Raw genomic sequence first — 6,805 nt, 5'->3', positions numbered from 1 at the left:
CGGCAGCGACTGCCTGCGGGCTGCCTCGGCTTGATGCCAAAGTGCAGCGCTAGCTGAACCTTAGAGTGCTTCCTGGAGATGCTGTGTCTCTTCCCAAGAGCTTAAACAGAATATGTGATGTAGTAGAAATAAAATTTTCTGCTGAAGTTGTGTATTGAGTACAAGAAGTCTATCATCTTGAAGTAGCCTGGATTTTTTTACTATATTGAGTTAAGAAGTCAGGGCAAAGTGATGTGTTGGAGAAGTAGTATCAGGATGGTGAATTTGACTGGTTTTAGAGTTGTAGAGAAGTCCGTGTTGGAAAGGGACTCTGAAAATCATCTAATCCAACCCTCTGTTGAAAGCAAGGCCTTGGATTAGGTTACATGGGGCACTGTTTCATTTGCTTTGAATTTATTGATACATTACTAAATATGTCTTTGCTGTGCCATAACATTGATTATTCAGGGGTTGTGTGCAGTTATATGTTAAATTGCATAGAAAATGACACAACGTTACAACTGGAAAGTCAAACATCTGTATATTTGTATGAGCTAGCTATGTATGCACATGCATGATTGCAGTCTTTAATTGCAAAGTCATCTTTTTTGTTACCACAAGTCCCTTACTTCTCAGTGCTTTGATGATAGTGCTCAGTGCATGGATGCTTAGTGAATACACTTTTTAATTTTGACCTGTTATATAAGTGCCTGCTTTAGTTAATAAAATCATTTAATACTCTTGGAAAATAATTGCTTGTGTATTTTAGTATTTTAGTATTTTATTTGTGCTGAGCATATACAATAACAAACCTCTATACAAGATGGTGCTCCATAAAATGATGACGTGATAGAGTAGATAAAGCCAAAAATTATTCTGGATGTTCAGCTTGAAATTTGAAATGTCATCTCTTTTTTTTTTTTTCCTAGTGTTTTCATAAAACTGAATAAGCATTATATTCAGTGATAAATTTTAATGACTTCTGCCTTTGAAAGCTATAGATTGAACAGCTGAAGAGGTATAACTTGTGAAATGCTTAGTTTCAGTAACTTGCATGCTATTGCAGAAGAATTCCTAAATAAATACCATCTGGAGGGGAGAATGGTAACAACTATAACTGTGAGGGCCTCTTTAGCTGCATACTTTCCGGCTTCTGCTACAAACAGGGCAGGGTCTCACAGACAAACAGCTTGCTTCACTGTGCTGGTGCTGACCTGATTTGGTTTTGAAGCACAATCCGTTGTGCTGAATGATAGAGAAATGAGGTGGAAGGGGCATCAAGGAGATGATCCAAGTCAGGGTTTCACACCCAGGAGTAAGGTGTGGCAGGGCCTGTTTTATTCTGACATTTCTAAGATTTTTGGTAATTCACTTTTTGCAATCTGAATATCCTTTTACTGTAATGTTCTAAAATCCTTCTCAGGTAAAGCAAAGCTCGTATATGGACTCTCTCCTTATGCATTCTAAGGAAGCTCTTTGTTTTCCCTTGCACCTCTATATGTACACATACACATTGTAATATTTTAGAGGTTGAGTTTGGGCAAGCTGTATGTTTATATCAGTGTAGAGAAAGGCATACCTGATACGGTTTGCTGTTAGTCAAATTGTCATGCATAGATGTGGCAATTAGTATAGGTGAAACATTCATTTTTGTGTGGAAAAACTTAATGCTTTTCCTTAACAGTTCTTCTGAAACAGGTAAGCTGCTGTTTCGTAAGTGTTTAAAAAAAAAAAAAATCAAAACCACCTAACCAACAACCGAACTGTAGCAGGAAGCCAATATAGGTAGCTGCCAGTTACAGTGTTTATATTCTGCTGAATAGGCAACTGAAAATGGGAAGTATTAGGTACTTATGGCTGGTGGTATTCTACTCATCCAGTAGGAGGGAGGAGCTCTCCTACCAGGTGGATTTATTTACTTCTGCTTTATTTTTCTAGTCTGCCAAAAATGTTGAATATGTTTCATGTTAAAACTTTACATGACTTCCACTGGCATCTACTGAATTACAGATTCTAGCTCACAGTTTTTAAGTATTTGTTTCTTTCAGAGCAAACAAGAGAGCACACAGTTATGGTGTTGAATAAGTGATAAGTCTTTTACAGGCAGGATTCTCCAGAGTGAAAATGGTTTGCAGTAGCAGACTTGGACCAATAGCATTGTTATTTGAAGCTCTGACTTCCAGAAAATCTCAGTGTAAACATACCCTGCAGGATCCTTGATGTCTTACACAAGCACCAAAAAGTCTTCTGTTTAGATAGCAGTGTAGATCTTCGTACAGAGATCAGAAAACATGGAGTTGCAGAGAGTCTTCATGGTCATTAGCAGCTTCTTCTGCAATGAATTGTCTTCAATCTCATTAACATGTATTGAAATAAAAATCGCAATTTTTATCTATGTATTTTTTTTTTCTGCCTCTAAGTAGAGCTGGCTTGGGGACTGCACACACCGGCCATATGAGAAATATATCTTAAATATAATCAACAGAAATAGCTTTTTTCCTTTGTCCTTAAATTTTTGAGATTTGCCTCCATCATTGTATCTGTTCTTTCCACAAATGGGTAGTGTTTTAGTATCCAGTTTCCAGAAAAGACTTCTCTACTGAAATTCAAGGTTTTCATCAACTTTTAAGTTCTGGCTTTGATTTAGTCTTTGTGCTGTTACAGGTTACTTCCTCATAGTCCATAAAATATTTTTTTTTTGGTGTTTCCAACAGTTGAAACAGCTCAAGACAGATGAAAAATCATAAATGCTGTCTTAATAGTACTTGCTTATGCCAATGCTTGTTTGTGCATGTACTGTAATTCCTCCGTATGCGTTAGCAAAGACATGGACTATGCATTTAAAATTGGAATAAAGATGTTGCCAATACTTGTCTGTGGATTAAAATTTAACCATACCATGAGATTAGAAAATGTCTTTAAGTAACAGTTACAGATTGTGGGTTTATTAAGATTTTTGCATACTTTCTGAGGTGGTTTTGTGAGTAGAAGTAATTTCTGTGAGGTACAAATGATCTGGGGCGTAGTTTTGAGGCGACCATCAGGTATTTAATGGATCCTGCCTGTCCTTTTGTGCTGGTTTAACCTGCATTTGAGATTGTGAATATTTTCTTTATTCTATCTTGACAGACCATTAGTTGAGATGTCGAGCTTGTTCTGGAACATACACACATTTGAAATAGTGTGTTTCAAAGGCAACAGTTGTCACTTCTCTTCAGTTTCTTTAAACCAAAACCAGACTATTCCTGGTAATGATTGTACACAAATTTCTGGAGAGAATGAGCTCTAAAGTTCTGGAAATTCCACCCTGTCCTTGAAGTTGGGCATGAAGGTGTGTACATTAGTCACGTAGACCAAGATTTTTAGGAAGTGGCTAAATTTAGGCTTCTGAGTCCACGTTCAGAAACCTAAATAATTGACCTGATTCTAAACTAACACAATAGAATTAAAGTTGTCCTGTCTATGTCCTTAGTAGCGACAACTCAAAATTTCTCTTTAGACTGGGTACAACTTACTTCTGTGAGACTGCCGAGTTTCAATTGGATATAGCTGTTGTAACCCAGTTGGCATGTCAACGTTGAATCTTAGCCTTGTTGAAGAGATACTGTCAGCTAATTTGTAAAACTTCAGTTCTGCTCTTTGGTACTTCTAGCTAGCGTCACATCCCAAAGCGTTAATAGCATTGTCCTCTTTTTCTGAAATGTTTTATTTTTGTTACTCAGTATGTTCCTTCCAGGGTTAAGCTTAGCTTGGGCTTTTCTTCCTCTTCTTGACTGTCTGTCCCTACTTTTTCCCATTACTCTATAGTTCTGCAGTAGAGGGTTGGCCATCAATGGCAGAAATAAGTCTGTACAGATTCCTCACAGAATCATCCTGATGAAATGCATAGAGCAGTGAACTGGCCTGTAGAGCACAAGGTGAAGAAACTGAAGAAACACATTTTTCTGTTTCATTAGAGTTTCAGAAGAAAGAGTTTTTGCCTGTAGGTGTTTTAATCTTTTAAAAACCTACACTGGAACTTGTTTTTGTTCAGTGGCATCCCTCTTAAATGTTTTATTACTAATCATTTTAAGCAGTTGATGTCTTCTATAAGGTCAACAAATCCATACATGTAGCTGCACTGGGAAAACCTGAACTTCACCGTGTCCAGCTGCTAGACTATATTTTGAAGGAATTATTCAAGGTGGGGAAGTAGATGTACTATGTCTGCCAAAGGCTGACTTTGTCAGATGAACCAGCTTTCTTGAAGACCGTTTCTTTCAGAACGCACAGGAAATGGTCATTTTAGGAAGCAATAGAGTTGTTCATACAAGAACTGTGAGTGTGTGAGGAATTGACTTTGAGGAGGCAATAACAGTTGAGTATAGTCTGGGCTGACCCATTTAGTGTTGACGTTTTTAATTTAACAAAAGTGACCACAATACTCGTTAGTGACACAAGCATTGTCAACATAGAGGCCAGAGTATTATCCAGTCCTTTTGGTGTAATTTGAAGACCAGAACAGTAAAAACAAGATAAAAGAAGTGTAAGATGGAAAATAGGGACTAAGAATAAGAACTACTTCTTAAAATCAGAAACTTACTGTTCAAAAGTGAAAGGACACATACACAAATAAAAGGACATATACACAAGTACGTAGGCTAATCACGGAATGACCATCAATCACGTAACATATAACTATTCAAAAATAATAAAAATACCAATACCCTACCTGATGTGTAATATTATATATATATATTTGTAAGGTAAGGAAGTGTCAGTGCTGTTGTGGAAGGCACTGATGAAAATGCATAGTCTGTGTTACCTCTACTTAATAAAGCTCAAGTCAAACTGAAACAGATGCAGCGGGAAAATTCATTGATGGGGAAACAGTGATCTTAGTTTGAGACAGAACAGAACTTCAGCTGTCTATTAAAATAAAAACAACACTGGTTTTCACTGGCTAAAGTATTTTTAAAGTGGGATAGTATTGGGGAAGGGGAATTTTTTTTTGTAACTGAAGGGAAAGAATGAAAAATGTAGGATGGAAATGAAAGGCTTTGATGAAGAATTTAGGATGGAAATCAAACTGTCAGAATAACAAGGCTTTGGAATAGCTTCCTGGTAGGCATAAAGGTTACAGTCCTGTCTTTTCTTCCTCTGATTTCTACAGGTAAATTACACTTCCAACATACCTGTTCTCACTGTGAAAATGTAGGAATAATCTTACCAAATAATCATTCTGTTGTTGCTCACTACTGAATATTCATTTTCCTATTTAATTCAGTGCCATTCGAATGTCATAAAACCTGTAGTTCTCTCTAATAGAATATTTATGGCCCTGCTCTCAGGAATTAAATTTTGTATACAATTTCCAAATTTCACTGTATTCCATGGAGACTTTGTTCCTGAGTAAGTAACCAAGGGAACTAGAGTGAACCAGTAAAATCTGGTTCTGTGTGGAACTGCATTGTAACAAGAAAACATGCATAGTGCCAAGGTGAAGTTGGGCAAATGTTTTAATACAAATGGAATGCTTTGTTCAGTTGAAGCAGCCACGTTTCTTATCAGAAGTCTTCCATAAAATACTCCTAAAACACAGTGCAATTTTTTGTGTTCAGGAAGGATCTGTAATCGTCAAATTTGAGCCACAACCTTTTTTAACGGTATTTCTTACAACTGGAAGTTTGGCGAGAATTATTTTAATGCTACTAAGAGTACAGGAAATCATAAATGCCTCCCATCAACCTGCATTTTTTCTAAAGTTCAAATGCCCTAACCATTGTATTTCCTCCAGACATAACAAGGCTAGATCAGAATTCTTTGTCAACTCTTTATCTAGTCCTCTTCTTCCACATGGGAAGAAACGGTTCTACGTGAGCTAAAATAATTACCCTAGAGATTTTGGCCTTAACTTTGTCATAATACCTCCTTGTATTGTCGAAATTAAGTCACCTAAACGAATTCCAGTGCTGGCTTGGTCTCAGTTTCTGTGGTGTGTATGCTGTGCTTTGAGAAAGGTGTATCACTCATTTCCATGACTGATGCACAAGATGAGCAACAACTTTGTGTTCAACCAACATCTTGGTAAGAGGTGGATCTTTATGTTAATTTCTGTAAAAAGAAATCAAAATAAAAACAGCCTTACTAATTGAAAACAACAACCCAGATGATTTCCTATCATATGATAGTGACAGGTAACTTACACGTATGCCTTAAGTGTTCTGTCCTCTTATATGCACTCTAGGCTTTTGGCCATCAGAGGTAAAGGGATTTTGTGAGCTGAAGACTCTGCCTGGGTGGTCATATTTAAAAACTAACTCTGGACCTAATCTCCACAAATTTTCTAATTTTTCTTTGTTAATTTACAGTTTGATTCCACAACATTGAGTGACAGTGCTTTCCACAAATTATGCAAATGTTGGAAAAGGGACTCTTCTTGTTTTCATATCCAGGGCTTCTTGTTTTTCAAGAAATAATGAATACACTAGTTTTGTAGCATTTATTGAGTGGACAAAGGGAATGGATACTTGCCTGGTTTTTTCCAAGCGTCTGCAGATATGTACTTTTTTTCCGTGGCCCCCCCCCCATCCCCGAAGCCATCCTACTGGTTATCATCCCAGCACCCTTCCCGACAAGAGAACCAGAACTAATACAGCATTTAAGATGTGTAAACATTGTATTTTTATAGTTTCTTCCTTATGATGTCTTTGCTTTGTCAACTGTTGATGGGTGTTCCTCTGATTCTTCCGAAACATAGTCATGATGGCTCTAGATCTTTCCTGAGTGGCAGTAAGAAGCCTGGAGCTCCTGGTTGTGTTTGCGTGGTTGAGGTGGTCTTTCTGTA

Source organism: Cariama cristata, unplaced genomic scaffold, assembly GCF_000690535.1.
Source record: "Cariama cristata isolate BGI_N322 unplaced genomic scaffold, ASM69053v1 scaffold28217, whole genome shotgun sequence".
In the NCBI taxonomy this organism is placed as follows: domain Eukaryota; kingdom Metazoa; phylum Chordata; class Aves; order Cariamiformes; family Cariamidae; genus Cariama; species Cariama cristata.
Note: the sequence above shows the minus strand (reverse complement) of the source record.